Source organism: Homalodisca vitripennis, chromosome 4 (genome assembly GCF_021130785.1).
Source record: "Homalodisca vitripennis isolate AUS2020 chromosome 4, UT_GWSS_2.1, whole genome shotgun sequence".
Taxonomy (NCBI): domain Eukaryota; kingdom Metazoa; phylum Arthropoda; class Insecta; order Hemiptera; family Cicadellidae; genus Homalodisca; species Homalodisca vitripennis.
The window spans coordinates 80788580-80807168 of NC_060210.1; the positions used below are offsets into that span (position 1 = coordinate 80788580).

An 18589-nucleotide genomic window follows, 5' to 3' on the forward strand; every position below is an offset into this window, starting at 1 on the left:
CAAATCTATAAGGTGGATTGAGATACTAACAGTTTTGGAAAAACAGTTTAGTATCTTGGAATATTTGCTCAGTATGGTACAAAATCACTTGATGAATCGGCAGCTGATCTACGAGACATCGAATGAACACATCAGTAAGTCATAGAAAGAGCTGTTCGAGGATTGATCTTAGGTCCTAACTTGTGGAACATTTCCTATAATGGAATTTGCTCTTCTGATGACATCACTGCAGTAATCATTGTTCATGGTACAGAAATTTCACAATTGGTACTGAACATGGTAGTGCAATGCGTTATCTTGTGGTTCTAGATTATATATTTACCTATATAAGTGGTAATTAATGACGATGACTAAAAAATGAGTCTGTAATGAAAAGAATTCCGACAGTCATTCAACTTCAAACTGGAGGTTTTGAGATATAGTCACAGCCAGTAACTTTGATTGTATCTAGGTATACTCCTGGATAAAAACGTTTAGTTTTAGGAACATATACAATGCTTGTCAGAGAAAAACAATGTAAATAACACCGAAATTAATCAGACTTATGGTGTATATTAGGGACCTGATGGCAAGACAAAGGATCTAAGTCACCGATTCCGACTGAGTACGTCCTACTTTATGAATGTGTGGTTGTTTTGTTTGGAGATAGGGGGAAGGCAAGACAATGCAACATATAATATCTATTGTCCTATAATATCTATTGTGCTTCCATACTTAAACATCACACTCAATTTGAGATTTTGAGCAGTAATAAAAACGCAGTGTCTATTACTCTTTGAAAAACAATATTGTAAGGTTTCTGGAAATGAACCTGATAAAACATCTTGCAAGAGAGACATGCAAAAAGATCTAAGGAGCTGAGGAAAATTTTAATAAATCTCATGTTCTTGAACACTGTAAGCCATTGTTTAAGAAATACCAGATACTGATATTAGTACATTTATATATTTATGGCCTATAAACCTTGTAAATAAGAATAAAAACATACTGACCTTTAATGCACATGATTTTAACACTATGAATCAGAATAATACAACTACTGAGTTTTATTGGCTGAGCTAGACAATAAATAGTCATAGAATTGTTTCACTTAAAATGTATAATAAAGTAATTGAAAAGTATTAATACTGTTTATTTTCAAAGAAATTTTATCAATGGCTGTTAGAATCCCATTTTATTGTGTAGATGATTTTTATCCGCTATTATTTATTTTTACATAGATTAGCTCATTGATGATTTGTTATGGTTTATGTTTTATTTATCATATAATGCATGATTATTATATCAGTGTTACTTAATATTTATTGGGATCTGTTATAAATGATTTATTAGGAATTATTTATTATTGTTGCTGTTATTTATTACTGTTAATATTAATTTTTATTCTATCTCAATACCATAAGTTATATTGTCTACTATTTACGTATTTGTATGATTTAACGTATCTATTTTTTAACTTATCATACTGTATGGTTACTTGGCTGAAATGCTTTAATTTTTATAGTGAACATGATAAAAATAAAGATTTCATTTTATTTCATACATTTTTACTATCACAATAAATTTATATTTGTGGTCTTAAAATTGTAATGTGTTTAAGGGGAATAAAATTTCATAAAAGGGAAAGCTTATGATTTATTGAGATGAAATAATGAAGTTGTGATTGACCAGGAGTCCTCTTCCGGATTCTGGAGCCATAACCGTTCTCACTGACCAACCTTCCTTCATCCCAAGCATCTCTCGACAATTCTGATGAGATATCATCTCTCCCTTTCACTCAAACTAAAACACTCATACTGAACACAGGTCTTACTCCAAATTATCTAAATTCTCACATTCATCACCGCCAAATCCTGTTCTGTTCCAAAGTTCTGTGATCACGATCGCAATATTTTTACAGTGTGATTTAGTGCCGTGGAAGCTCATCTATACAAGCTCTCAGAAAAAAATAAAATGTGTCAACTATATTTTTATAATAATATGACTATATAAAATGAAAAAGTGTCTACAAGAATCTATTGGAACCAACAAAATGTTAATAACATCTGAAGTACTAGCACTTTCATTCCTGTACGTTGTCAAAGTCATGCCAAGACTTTGATGTTAAGTATTGCCAACTATGGGCAGTGAATACAACTATGTGAGCTATTGGTATAAACAGCACACACAGTTGATAAATGGTAATGCGGACAGTAATCTTCGGTACCATTTCTATACTTCTGCTACAAGCAGTGTAATTAATAAAGGCAGTCATTTAGATTTATTTATTTATACCAGTTTTGGAGTATGAATAATAAATGTAATAATGTATTTGAATAACCCTCATATAACTGATTATAAATTATTAATGAACTAGAAATAATATTTTATTTTTCAAGTCATCCTGTCAGTATGGCTTATTGCTTCATACCATATTAAAACATTATGTATCAAGCAAAACATTTCATTTAAATAAATGTGAGATAATAGTTTTAAACTAAAGATCCTTAACAAATGTGGCATATTTTAAAGTAATAATACTGTATACTAGGCTTTTATCACACTTTATCATCAACTGACCAAAATATGAATATATGCATAGAAGTTATTTGAAATTACTTCAAATATAGGATCAGTTGATATGTGCCTAAATGCCTAAAAACACTTTTAATCTCTAATTTTAAAAAACTTCCTATTTTTGGACTCCTAAAAGTTCTAATTTAAACACCCTGTTTATTATTTGTTGTAATTTCCAGGTCAGAAGCCGTTCTATTATTCACACTTTCAAGCCACCACTGATTTAGTGGTACAACATTTCAATCACCAATTCACTAGTATATGTTGTGTGATCTCAATCCAACAATCATCTAGAGTTTCACTTTTTTCAGATTTCAACAATTTATTGGAATTACAAGAAACACTGGTATTGGTAATTTAAAAATTTGCCTGAACATCTCCATAATACTAGTATCATTATTACTTGTCTTTATGATTTTTAAGGATGGTTTTTGAAAAATAAATTTAAATCATAATAAATATGATAATGATAATATGTAATGAACTATACATCTGTGTTGGGCAATTCTATGTTGAGTCTATATATCTGCATATTCAAAATCTCACTTCTTTACTTACTAGTCATATATTATTTATTTCTCTAACTCAGTCTTTCAAAGAATAAACTGTTTTGAATAATTTAAAGCTCATTTAAGAGATCACCTGGCCAGGAGAGCTTTCTATAACCTTCATTCAGGAAGATCCCAATAATTTTATGCAGTGGGCTGCTCAATCTGTTTGGTTACAAATTACTTACAAGAGCATTAATTACTAATTTGGCTCCTTTATTCAAACAAAATATCTTAACAAATCTCAGCTTGTTTGTTCATTATTTTCCAATCATATTGTTTTTATAAAAAATGCCATATCAGTTTATTTAATTCTATCAGTTTTAACTTTTTTATTAATTAGTTATTTTACTAAAATCAATATTGCCTTATTATCATCATAGATAGTCCCATGTTTAATACTCGGCGGATGCTAAAGTGCACGATCTGTGGTTTTAGATCATTTAATACCACACATAATAGAATTGCAGTGGTGGTGTTAATATTTAACTGTTCAAATAAAAATTCAATGAAAATCTCCTGCTTTTCTGAGGAAAATCTAAGTTATAACAGTTCTACCAATCTTACTTCCTCATGGTACATATCAGTTGAAGACTGGGTAACTATAGAATTATGACATTTTAGGATTTTGACTCATTTCCTTGATAATGCATCATATTATACTAATAGATGATAAGGCGTTTCTTGTCCATTTTCACAGAACCATTGATGCTGTCTCTAAAACAAAGCTACCTCAGGTGTTCAGTGCCCTGTAGGTAAGCTTGCCAATACACTTAAACCGTTCTTATTTGATAAGTTTCTCAGCTCACTTACGTTCATAGTTCCAAATAATTCCTTGGTTTTTCTTAGTCTGGGTTACTATCATGTAGGTTTCTTCTTTGTTTATTTTCTCGTTCCCTGAGTTTCTCTTTTAAACATTTGTTTAGCTCACATCTTGATCCAGGTCATTTTCCTGAAAACAATTTGGTCAAATTGTTCGTTCCTTTCAACTCTTACATGGTGACGCTCAGAGGAGGGACAGTTTAATGTGCCTATATTATATTCTTGTAGGTCTGATTACAATTCCATATCATATCAAGATATTTTAATTCAATTCAACTTTACTTGCTACAATACACTTTAATCCAATTAAATCAATTTAACACAATTACATTGCAGCATAAGGAAACAAACTTTAAATAACAAGAATTTTTTAAGTAAAAAAATAATATTAACAAGAGAGTTCAGTGCTCTGATAACTGCTTGATTGTTAGATGAAATTGCTACACTCCATTTTCAGTATTTTCTATTGTACACATATTTAAATGGCTCAAATTTCTGTCTCCCTGAAAAAATAGTCAGTAATTTCCTCAGTGACTGAGTATTTGTTCCGTGGACCATACACTCCTGCTCCAGTTTCCTCAGTCTTCAACAAATTTGCACACTACATAATGGTATATACCTCACTATTGAGTTGTAAACATTCTTCTTCTATTCCTTCTTAGGCAAAATTCTACATAATAGTATAGCAGCAATTAGGATCCACCTACCATATTTATCCTAATTATCATTGACATTTTTGCCATCCCATAGCATACTCTTCCATTATTATTGATAAAGGCAAAAGGTTTAGATGTACCTCCATGGCTACTGCTAAGTATAATTTCATTGCTCTTGTAATTTTCTCCTGTAATAGCTATACAATTGCTTGTCTCTAGACTTTCTTCTGTGTTCCTGCTATTGTTGTTTCTTAATTTACTATCCCGAGCAATGGTTTCATATGATGCTTGGTGTCAGTGTTCACTATCATGGTATACATCAACTTCAATACTTTTGGACTGCAGCCCTTTTGTTCTCCCTGCAATCATCTTATGGATTATCAGGTATGAGGTGGCTTTCTTAGTAATTTCCTCAAAATGTATGTTCTATGTGGATTTCTTGTTAATTACTATTATTAGTATTTTACCTCTGCTTTCTATTCTATAATTTCTCCATCCAACATAATAAGGCGCTTAACCTCATTAATGTCCATTGCTAAACACCATTTCCATATGCGGTTTATTCTATTTTGTTTGATTTAAAGAGCGCACTTTCAAATCTACCTCTATCTGTGATGGCTATGTCATCTGCATAACTACAGTAGATAAACTCTTCTTCAATTAATTTACCAAGTGGCTCATCCAAAACCAGATTCATTGTAAGGGAGACAGAAGCTGTTCCTTGAGTCAGCCTCTTATAATAATTAATTGTATGGAGTTTTCTCTCACCTCACCTGAGCTTCAACTCTTAGAGAAAGCATATTAATTAACCATCTAGAAATTGTTCATCCATTTTCTTCAAGCACTGTTTGGATGTGAGATTTCGTCACATGCTCATGCTATACAGGTATGCAGGAAGGTGTATATCTCCATGTTTCATTAAAAGTCTTTTCCATAATAATCTTAGTCTGCTAAAACAGAGCAGCAGCATCCTGTCTAAAACACTCATATTGTTATATCTGATTCATTCAATCTTCATGTTTATCAAAAATGATGTTAAGCAGATTGGTATAGTGAAGTTAGTTCAGTTGTCTTTTTTCTATTTTGTGGATAAATGTTAATTTAGCACTTCTTCACGGTTCTGGGATGTTTCCAAGATCTAGGCTGCATATCATTAACTTGACCGGATGGCAGGGCTACAGCAGCCCAGGGTGCACATGACACAAGTGCTTAAAGCGGCAGATAGGGATGAGGAGAGGTGGAAAGAAACGTAATAATGATGAAAATACTGTTTTAAACATTTTTAATCTCTGATTATAGGTTATATGTTACAGGTGAAATTACAAGACCATCTCTAAGAGTCGAAGCTGTAATGAATAATTTTCAATATTATTCCACAAAAACTTCTATAAATGTAATATATTAAATAAAGAATATATCTTAAGCCACTTTGCATGGTACTTCCATCACTAGAACTCAATTTGCCTATTTAAAAAGTATCTTAGGTAGATTTTGATTGCAAAACCAGTCTATTACAGTTTGACATCATAGACACCTATGAATAGATAAAGTGGCACAATTGAGTGCACTACGATGTTTTTGATACAATCTCTAAGTCCGGTGAAGTAACCGAGTTTTCTATACATAACGTAGCTATGATAGGAAGGTTTGATTCACTTTGAATGTTAAATTTAGCTCCAATTCACCTTCCTTGTATTGCAGCGTCTGGCATCTAATTCCTGGGATCTGCTCTCATGTTTCGGCAACGCTCTCAAGAGATCCAAAGAAAGTCGGCAACGAAAAGGCTAAAAACGAGCCTTTACATGGTTTAGGCATCAAAGACACTTATGAATAGATGAAGTGGCAGTCTCATTGTCTCAGTTGTGATTTTGCCTCTTTAAGAATTAATGATTTGTTCCTTGAACGACAAAACGTGATGGGTAATAAAGTGAACACTTTATAAAAAAAACGTTGAAATCTCGCCAGTACTAAAAATTCTAGTAATTGCCATAAAGCTAATTCGAAAGGTGGTCCTGACTTGTCGAATAAGCCATCTGAGAATCGAAGACTAGGTACCTAGTGTACAGTTATTCCATAGTAAAAATGTTGAAAATCCTATAACAGGGACCTTAAGTCAAAGTGAAGTTAGAAAACTATCTTCCAATGTTGTATACCTTTCAATTTCAGTGATGATAAAATTTTCAATTTTCGAGAAGAGATCAACACCTAAATTCAACCACACTAATTTCGTAGCAGACGCTTTTAGGTTTACAAGACCTTTAAGGCTTAAATTTCACTTTACCTACAACAGTCTATATTTCACAAGAATATAATTCCAAATTTTGGATCAAAATCAGAATAAACTCCACCAAAGCTGTCACCTGACCATTTCATCGAACAATTTGTAAACGTGAAAGTAGCGAATTAGGCTTAATCTGTATTTACTGACAGCTTACAGAAAAAAGAAAACCTTACATTAAATGAACGAACAGCTATTTCATCTTTAAAATAAAAGTATAGTAATTTTACCTGCCGATAAAGGAGATTCCATTGTCATTTTAGATATTAATGATTATGTTTATGAAAATGAAAATGAAAACAAACACATGATTCAACGTACGTTTTGTAAACCAATTAATAAAAATCAAATTATAAAATTCAACGATAAAATAATAGAACATTTGTTACAAGAAGGGGTACTTTGGGATTATACCGACCACACCCAGACATGAATCGTTATTTCACATTTCGTTTCTACTGATTACTAGATTAGCGTAGAACAATATTTCGTCAATATAAAACAGGAATTGTCTTATCGCAAACACCTCCCCATCCTCAGACAGAGGTCAAAGTCGAGCGTCTAGTAGATAACGTGATTGCAGAGTCTCGCCGCCCGTTCAGCTGGTGCATCGCTTTGTTGTACTTCCGTGTTTTACCTCTACATTTCTCCAAACACAAAAATTCAACAAAAACAAACATTTACCAAACTAAACTTTTTATTAAAAAAACACTCAAAACTTGTTTTTATTCTTGATCACATTCCGCCACCCAAAATGCGAGTGCCTCCGGCCATCAGCGCGGGCTTCGGCAGCACCGAAGGTGCTGCCCCGCGCTGATGTCGACGAAAGAAAAACATCCCTCGAGATAGTACCTATCAGTAAAATATCAAATTCTAGAGGGGCTAATCAGAAATATAAATTGAATTGTAATGGAAAGGCAATGATGTACCGTGCAAATCACGTGATGCCGCGCGGCCTGCCGTAATCAGGATTCTCGAGAAAGATAAGATAACAGCGACAACAATACCGATCACAATACCTGGAAATGCTTGTAAGTTTGTAATTTTGTAATTGAAGAGTTGTTTTTTTCGTTCTATCATGTTTGTTTCTATAAATTTCTATTTTTGTGTTCTTCATACTGGTGTGGTCGGTATAATCCCAAAGTACCCAAGAAGGTCTTTAAGAAGACATCAAAATTGAAACTCTAAATTTATTAGCTCCAAACACACCATGGACACCAGGTTTCTACATTATACCCAAAATTCAAACATTTTAGACCACCTCCAGGATGACCCGTTGTTTCCGGCTACGGACCTCCAACTGAACGATTTCTAGATACGTATATGAATTTTTATAACCCTTTGTTACAAAATTTGAAATATTTCGTCAAGAACACAGATCATTTGATTGAAAGTCTAAGTGAAATTACATAATCTTTTTCAAATGACATTGTGTTAGTGACTTTATGTGCAATTAATATATACCTACATTCCTCACAGTGAAGATAAACAATATGTAACTTAATTTTTAAACAACAGGCAAGCAATACAAAGTCTAGCACAAACTGAATAGTTACTTTACTTAACATGATACTAACAATGAATAATTTTAAATTTAGAGATCAAAATTACCTACAAGTTAATGGTACAGCAATGAGAACAAGGATGATACCTACCTATTTATAGGTAAGCTGAAAGAGGATTTTTTTTAAATCTCTTTTGTGGCGTGGTGATATATAGACGATGTTTTCATGATTTTAGAACATTGTAAAACGTTATTAGAACTTTTTTATAAAACAACTCAATACATTTTAATTTTTAAAATTTACTAATTTACTTCTTAAACTGTAACCATTTTAGAGATAGACCTTTTTATACAAGTCTATCTAAAAACGAAAATTAATTTAAAGGAAACTAATACCATGCATTACCTACACTATCACAGTGGCCACTCTTTTCACATTAAAAAGTCATTACCAAAAAGCCTATCAATCCAAGCAAAACATTTATGTTCAAACAACTCAAGATTACCATCATTATATCAAAACATTATCTAAAGTGTTTACTGCTAGGAACTACCCAACCAAGATTATTTGAAATCAAATCCACAAGTTTAAAATAATAACAACAAGAACAGCATCAAAAAGGAAAATTATACAAATGATCCAAAATGTATCACGCAATATTTCTCGGCGCTTCATTAAGCTAACAATATATTTAAAACGGCCTATAACATTTTAGAATCGACTCTCTTGACACACAGTTTGTTTACAAAACACCCGAGAATTATTTTTAGCAAAGCCTCTAATCTGAAGAACCTTCTGGTAAGACCTATATTATATCCTAACCAATTCCAAATTCAGATGCGAATTAAAAGTTTTTGGTTGCCACTCTTGCGTAGACAAGCGTTGTGCTACATGCAAAATTCTAAATCTCTAAAAACTTTTACAAGTACAGCACAACTAGTAAAACATGTCCAGTGTCAAATAACATTAACTGTAAATTAAAGAATGTAATTTATCAGTTGTCATGCAAATGTTGTACCAAGGACTATATATTGGTTTAACTAGAAATCCCTTACATATTAGGATGAATAACTATCGGTCTTCAACGATCAGACAAGACATAAATTGGTTTTACTACAAGCATTGGCTCATAACGAAATATTTCATAGCTATTACTCATTAAAAGGTATTTGTAAAGTACCAGAAGGTTCATCCAAATGCAATTAGGAAATTTAAAACAAGCGTATCAATTAGTCTCTAAATAAAAATTATCTTTTGGATTACATAAGAAATGATCTGTTAAAAATAGCCTAAATAATGTAAAACAAAATGTATAGTTTATTTTCTTGTTCTGAAAATTAAGTAAAAAATAAGATTGTTTAAATTTGATTTTAATTTTTAGATGTTCGAACATATTTGTTGTAATGTTTAATCTTAATTTGGATGTAAGGTCACTTCCCATTTCTTATCATATACCAAGAAAGTTTAAAAAATTACACTAAAAATTATTTTAAAATTTATATTAAAAACTTTTAGCTGAAACTAAAATTTATTATGTTTACTTTTATATTTTATCTGTATAAACTGTTACTTAAATATCCTTTATGAGAACGATGTTACTTCGAAATATTAAAGGATTGTACGGAGTCTTTCTTTCATATATATACTTCTTACAAGAAGTACTGTATGTGTATATACATACATATACATGTATATATATATTACAAGATGAATTTTGAAAACTACATTAGAGAATTATGTTAAAAGCATAAATTTTAATTCTGTAACAATGCAAATATACGATTCGAAATGTAAAGGACCGTTTATTCGTAAGTAGGGAAATAGGGAAATTTCAGTTTATGGTAAGGTAAAACTGTTAAAATGGAACACTGGCACTGCCGGCGACTGCCGCGTTGCCTACCGGCTTTTGTGCCTTCTATTCAGCCCATTTGGCCATTTTGTGATCGGGCGGAGGAAAAACAGCATTCTGCAAGGGCCAATTCGTCCATTTTGTTGGAGAAGCCGTCCGTCGGTAGTTGGTTGCATTGTTGAGGTAAGTTAATTGTGATTAATGTGTATAAAATAGAGCTCTAAGTGTGCCAAAATTACCGTTATGTTTGCTTTCTGAAATTATTTTAAACCCCTCTACTTAGATTACAGTAGAATATGGTGAATAAAATTATAACGAACTTTATGTGGTGCAGTAATGGCTCCACTGTTATTAGTTTTTTCACATGGGTTTATTAAACATAAATTTAGTACTATACTGCTGAAAACTTCAGCAGATTCTAACTAAGCTGTTATTTAAATTTTTATAGATAAGTTTGTGTTTTTGTTATGTTAGAAAGACATAAGTTGGAAAAATGAAAGGTTGGCCTTGCACACAGACCTAGCCTAAGCAATTTACACTATTTATGCATGCTATAGTAAATTTATTTTACCTGCACTCCACTGAGTGCAACACTTTGGAAATAGTTATTACAAAAGTCTGATATAATTAGAGAGAGTGTGGTAACAGTTTGAAGAACGGAGCAGACTATCTAAATATGACTGCAGTATAATAAGCCTTTAACCCTAGAAGTGTGTCCATGTTACCAAAGATAAAACGTCAGTCCATTTTCGACGTGTTGCAAGGGTTTTTTAAAAAAATCGTAAAAAATACTTAATATCAAGAAAACATATATTGTTATATATCGTTTTTCTTCTCAGAAGTTTTACTATTTGAAATAGGAATAAATGTTTTGATATTCTTTGGTTTAGTATATATTTTCATGAGAATAATGAGAAATTGCAAAAAGTTTTATATGAAAATTTTAAGTTTGGACCTCTGTAAGGTATTGAAATATTACAGTAAGGTCAAAATGTTAAGTGTATAAAATGTAGAGAATTTTATGCCAAATTAGAAAATATATTAAAAATTTCTATTAAACAAAAATTGTAATTTTGCCATTTTTTTTTACAAAAGCAAAAATGTACAAGGGTTTGGGCTTTTAATTTTTTTACCTCCAAATGTGACTATATATTTATATGAAAAACAGTTTTCTATTGTAAATTATACATGCTATTTGAAAACACTAAAAGTAAACAACAACTAAATAAACTGTTATCTATATATATAAAAGAAAGTCTTGTTAGTTACACTATTTATAAGTCAAGAACGGCTGATCCGATTTGGCTGAAAATTGGTAGAGAGGTAGCTAAGAACTGGGAGAAACACATAGGATACTTTTTATCCCGATTCAGGATTCCGCCCCACTGGCCTCTAAAAATTACAGAAATACCCGTAAGAAATGCATTGCAGCAAACATATGTTATTAAGTGAAAGAGCCTGTTCAAATTTAATCAGCTGTTCTTTGTAAACATATATAATGCAACAAAAGAAATATATGTTTATATCATTTAATTACCATTTTAAATTTCTTTACATTTATAGTTTTAAAGCATAGAGTAAGCTTAAGAAAAACAGCAAATTTTGTTTCAACTGTTTCTGCAATCACTGTTAAGCATAGACTTTACTATCCAGATAATACAAATCAAATTTTAATTTTTTACAATTCAAAGCAGTTATCTCTGCATCTCCAAGTCAGATACGTAGATTATTTGCTATCATCATTTCGACATGCTTTCCATCGAACCCATCTAACCTGTGGCACAAATACAAGGATAATATGGGAGAAGATATTTTACATCAAATTCGTGTCAGTTCAATAAATTCCGATCTTAAAATGAATGAGGAGATACATAATCGGGCCTTACTATTGATCGAAGACATGAGTTATCTCATGTGTGGTAGTTTATTAGTCAGGTTAGGAATGCCAGCGCCAAATCGTAAAATGAATGACGCATTTAATCAAGAATTGGAATGGGAACGTGAATATGATCACCAGGAATTAGATTTAGTAGTTCAAACAAATGTGCCCCTGATGAACCCCCAACAAAAGGAAGTTTATGATACATTAATGAAGGCAATTGATGATGGAAACGGTGGTTTATATTTACATGATGGAACTGGTAAGACATTCCTCATGTCAGTAGTTTTAGCCACTGTTCGTGCAAGATCCAACATTGCAGTTTCAGTTGCTTCCTCTGGAATAGCAGCCACATTGCTAGAAGGATGTCGTACGGCACATTCTGCATTAAAATTGCCGTTAAATCTTCAATATATTGAAGAACCAACGTGCAACATTACAAAGCGCTCCGCTATGGCGAAAGTTTTATCAGAATCGAAGATCATCATCTGGGACGAATGCACAATAGCGCATAAACGTGCATTGGAAGCAGTTAATCTAACATTGCAAGATCTACGTAATGACTCAAAATGTTTTGGAGGCGCAACTATTTTACTGTCTGGCGATTTCCGCCAAACATTGCCAGTAATTCCCAGATCGACTGCTGCCGACAGAATAAACGCTTGCCTCAAATCATCGAATCTATGGCGCTATGTTACGAAACTTCAGCTGACAACAAACATGAGAGTTGCATTGCTGAACGATACATCTGCTGAAGATTTCTCTGAGTAATTATTGTTGACTATCGGTAATGGTCGAGTACCTGTCGACGAATCGAGCGGATTGATTTCATTTCCTCGGAATATCTGTAACTTTGTCTCATCGAAAGACGAACTCATCAACAAAGTATTCCCAAACATCATTACTAACCTCAAAAATAATGAATGGTTGAGTGAGCGAGCAATTTTTGGCAGCTAAGAATAAAGATGTAGATGACTTAAACTACATAATTCAGAATGAGATCATTGGTACACTGCATTCTTTCAAATCTGTTGACTGTGTAACAAATGAAGATGATGCCACCAACTATCCAATTGAATGTTTAAACTCCTTGGATGTACCTGGCACAATTTACAACTAAATATTGGTTCTGTAGTAATCATGCTTCGAAACTTATACCAACCAAAACTGTGCAACGGAACAAGTTTGGTGGTAAGTAAATTGATGAACAATTTGATTTACACCACAATACTCAAAGGTGAGGAAATTCTGATTCCGAGGATCCCGATGATCCCACCCGACATGCCATTTGAGTTTAAACGGTTTCAATTTCCGATCCGTCATGACTGTAAATAAGTCACAAGGCCAATCGTTGAAAGTTTGTGGTCTTAATCTCAAACATCTATGTTTTTCCCATGGCCAATTAAATGTGGCATGTCCACGGGTCGGAAGACCATCCGCGTTATTTGTTTTCGCGCCTAATAAAAAAACAAAAAATGTAGTTTATCACAAGGTGCTGCAATAAATGGCAAATAAAGAATCATTGAATAATTATATTTTTTTATTTACAATTATCCTACTTTAAAAAGTAAAAAATGTGATCATGTGATATTGCCTTTAAGGCGGGACAAAGTTCGCCGGGTCAGCTAGTTTTATTATAAGCTTAAAAAAAAAATCTTTTGAAAAATGAAAATATTTTGTAACAAAATTAAGAAACAAGCTAAAAATTTTCACTTATACTTTATGTTTATGTAATTTTTGAATAAACCCTTAGTAAGTATGTTTGTTTGGCTAAAATAAAATATAAGATATGTTCAAATACTTTGAGAAGGAACTGAGTTATGACATGTTTTGTTAACAGTCGCACGTTGAAGAATTTACTCATAAAAAATAATCTGGTTTGCAATGTAAAAAAAATGTGAAAACATTTTTTATTTGTTATATTATGTTAGCACATAATGTTTGAAAGAAATACACTCAATAATTATTGAAATAGAGTAAAAATTAAATGTTGTGCGTCAAATATTGTAAAACCTTGCATTGTAAAATTTTTGACAATATATAAACAATAGATATTATAGTTCAAAATAACATTCTTTTATAATGTTTTTGTCATTTCATATGCATTTATGCAGTAGAGTATTTCAACCTGAAAAAATAGAGACCTAAATTATGAAAATCGGTAAAAAATAAGGTCATGGTGAAATAAAATGGTCAACAATGGTCGACAGGGATGGGTTGGGTTGGTCTTTATGTGACGCCGTGATTCATCTCTTTCGTTTCGCACTGCCGGAAACCTACTGAACTAAAATTACCACTGAAAGATTGTACCGGTAGATCGTTTCTTTCACTTTACACTGTTTTTTTTAATTTCTTTATTGACAATTAATAACTGTGTGAATTTTTATTATACTAACCAGCATAAAATATGCTGGTTTACAACTTTAGAATTGTCCCTTTTTAGAATATTCATAGTAAATCAACTATTCGTTCTAATGACTTTCTGTTTACATTGGAAGAAAGAATATTTCATTTCGCGTCTATTGACATATGGCAGCACTGTTTTCAGGCAATACGTAACTTGCTGTGATTGGTTGAAAATGACGTATTTCTTTGACCCGGCCACCCGCGAAATTCAACTCAAATGATGACTTCTTCAGAAAACATTTCACCACGACCGTAATATTGAAGTTAAAAAAAAAAGTTTATATGAAAATTGTAGAGTGGAATCTCACAATTTCAATGATACCAAAAACATGGTGATTGTTTGAAGGTAAATAATTATTTTTAATGAAAAACTGAACCGACATACAGTATGCTGGTTCCGCACAACACACATAAATTACAACCGACATAAAATATGCAGGTTCCACACTTCTAGGGTTAACACTGCTATTGATAATATTGAATCATGATTCACGAGTAAAGAATCTTTGCTGCAACTACTGGATACCTAATTACACTGTATTTCAAATTACAGTATAAAGTAATGTTATGGTCATTAAAAACATCTAGGATAGGCTATATATTTAATTTATAAAATATATATAACAAACAAAAGAGTATAACATTTCGCTTACTTTTTAATAAAATCTCACTTTTAGTGTACTATTGCAATACAGAACACACCAGTGCAATTTCTCATATACACATTTTAAGCTCAGATGATGATAACTTGTCCAAATAGTAGATAGGGACATCTGACAAGAAATGAAGATATATAAATGTATCTGATGAGCTTTACAAACAATTTTGGTTTTTACTGTTGAACAATATTGTTGACCATACAATATATTGACCTTTTGATTAATAGCTGGAGTAGGTTACGATAAACGGACCCGGTTTTTTATATATCGAAGAATGTAGTCATCGATACCTAATATTCGCATCTCAAGTCCTAGACTATCAATCGATATAAAAATATAGTTCTCAATAACAATCATATGTTTTGAATTAAAATATGAATTTGCTATGTACAGTGATCAAACAAATTATTATAACTAAAATTAGGAAAACTTAAGACGACCATATTTGCTCCTCTCACAGTTACAGTTGTTTCTTTCCCACATAATGGGTTTTTCGATATGAGTCCTACATGTTAAAGCCACAAAAAACATGTCTTATCATCTTTCAAAGCAATATCGTGTAGTTTTCTAAAATAGACTTGCCATTTTTAATAATAAAAATTACTTATGTAAAATTGAAATATTACCTACGTGTATTATTTTAAAGTGTTTACAGGGGTTAATATAGATTATTTAAATTAATAGTTCAAAATAATTAATCAGTATTGATTCATTTTATCAATGGTTATGATCAAGTAATATCGTTTGCCAATTTTGATATAAAAAACCGGGTCCGCTTATCGTACCCTACCCAATAGCTGAGAGAGTACCATAATATTGATATTGACCCTTTGATTAACCCTTTTAACCCCAGCCATTTTTCCATGGACTTGCCAGAAAGCCCATGGCGATAAGGGACCGTAGTGCAGAATTGAGGGAAAATTCATCTAGTTTTCTTATTTTTGAAGATAATTTTTAGGTTTTTGTTTTAAATTGTTCACAAATAAGTGTACTATTAGATGTAATAGTTAAAAAGTACTTTTCCAGAATGATTTGTTTTTTTTAGCGTATTTATATATAAAAATTTTTTAATTTTTTATATTTTTTATAGTTTGGACATACATAAACGGTAGAAAAAAAATTGTAGCCCCTGAAAAATGAAGCAATTTTGTTGTACACATATTTCTTACTACACACACAAAATTTTAAGAACTTTCCTTGATAAATGCAGGAGATATATCCAATTAATTGTATTGCTGCATAAGCACTTCTTCATATATTTCCACATACACGTCAGTAGAAGTATACAGATATGTTTACTTGTTTTTGCACTTTTGAAATAATAACAATTGTAAAATAACACAAACTAATTGTAATGGTTTGTAAGACTAAAACTTGTTTAATTTTTTCAAAAAAGTAAAAGAAATAATATTTACAATATATACATTTTATGGTACTTTGGGAATGGGGTCAGATTCCGTTATATGCCCCCAACGCTTAAACCTTTTTCAATGAACTTAGAACCTTATAAAACGATGTAGTTGAGTAACAGAACTAACATTCCATTAATCAACAAGCATTTCCAGGTATTGTGATCGGTATTTTTGTCGCTGTTATCTTATCTTTCTCGAGAATCCCGATTACGGCAGGCCGCGCGGCGGGACTCTGCAATCACTTATCTACTAGACCGCTCGACTTTGACCTCTGTCTGAGGATGGGGAGGGGTTTGCGATAAGACAATTCCTGTTTTATATTGACGAAATATTGTTCTACGCTAATCTAGTAATCAGTAGAAGCAAAATGTCAAATAACGATTCATGTATGGGTGTGGTCGGTATAATCCCAAAGTACCAGTGTTTATCAAAGTGTTTTCACTCACTGGTAACTTTTCTCTACGACGTTTACTCATGTTTTTTTACTAATAATACAATAAATCACACGAAAAACAACCGCTTTCAATTACGCAAACTAATTGAGGTTATAAGTCAGCATACAACAACAATGCAACTGAAGTCGTCTGACAACTGACATTCAATGACGACGAAATACGATGCTAATTGGAAGGTTTATTGTTTTTGCATGTAGCCCGTTTCTTCACCGACTACTATACCGAAACTGATGGCATTTGGACATATTATTAGCCAGCTACATTAAATTCTCGAGACCGGACGTTGGGCATTTTAGCTAGACCACCTCTGTCCGATATACCGGACGCCGGGGCTAAAAGGGTTAATAGCTGAGAGAGGAGTTGTGTGAAATCATTCTCGTTTGCCATGCCCAGAAGTTCCGATGGAATAAAATGACATTTTTATAAATTTTTGTAATTTTTTTTGTTTAGCAAGCCTTATACAGCTAAATTAAATGAAAATCTCACTTTTAGTGCACTATTGCAATACAGAACACACCAGTGCATTTTTCATATACACATTTTATACTAAATTAAGCTCAGATGATGATAACTTGTCCAAATAGTAGATAGGGACATCTGACAAGAAATGAAGATATATAAATGTATCTGATGAGCTTTAAAACATTTTTGGTTTTTACTTGAACAATATTGTTTACCATAATATTGATATTGACCAGCTTTGATTAATAACTGAGAGAGGAGTTGTGTGAAATCATTCTCGTTTGCCATGCCCAGAAGTTCCGATGGAATAAAATGACATTTTTATAAATGTTTGTAATTTTTTTTGTTTAGCAAGCCTTATACAGCTAAATTAAATGAAAATCTCACTTTTAGTGAACTATTGCAATACAGAACACACCAGTGCATTTTTCATATTATAACATTTTACATCAAATTAAGCTCAGATGATGATAACTTGTCCAAATAGTAGATAGGGACATCTGACAAGAAATGAAGATAATATAAATGTATCTGATGAGCTTTAAAAACATTTTTTGTTTTTACTCTTAAACAATATTGTTTACCATAATATTATTGGCCCTTTGATAAATAGCTGAGAGAGGAGTTGTGTGCTTGTTTGCCATGCATGTATTCCCCAAATACCTGCCAATGTTGTATATAATACCACTTGTTTGTTTTTTAAAAAAGTTTTTAAAATGGAGGTAGTGTTAATAAAAAGAAAATTCAGGTAACAGGCAGAACAATTCAGTTTTGGAAAGCGAGGAAAAACTTTGTAAGTGATTAAACAGGTTGACAGTAATGTCTCCATCCTTGATGTTACCCTACATTGATGGCAATAAGGGATAATTATTCTTTGAGACAGTACCAATCAGTAAAATATGAATATTCTTTCTGACTGCAAATATATGAGAGAGTTAAAATTATGTTACAAACTCACCTAATCATATTATTCCACCTAACCAAAAGACAATGGCCTTTTTAAACCATATCATGAAATGAAAAGGAAACTTGTTGTCACACCAATAATAGAGTAGCCTACTGTGTGCTCACAACAAAATGTACATAATGAAAGAGAGAGTAG

At 32.0% G+C, this 18589-nt stretch overlaps 1 protein-coding gene across 10 annotated transcripts in view; it reads left to right on the plus strand.

Annotated features, from left to right (window-relative positions):
* Positions 1-10267: 10267 nt before the first annotated feature.
* Positions 10268-18589, plus strand: part of LOC124359616 (TATA-binding protein-associated factor 2N-like) — a 69466-nt gene continuing 61144 nt past the window's right edge. For all 10 annotated transcript variants that reach the window (XR_006922172.1, XR_006922175.1, XR_006922174.1 and 7 more), the window contains exon 1: positions 10268-10397. The gene's annotated coding sequence lies outside the window, so the exon portion shown is untranslated. The remainder of the gene's footprint in view (positions 10398-18589) is intronic.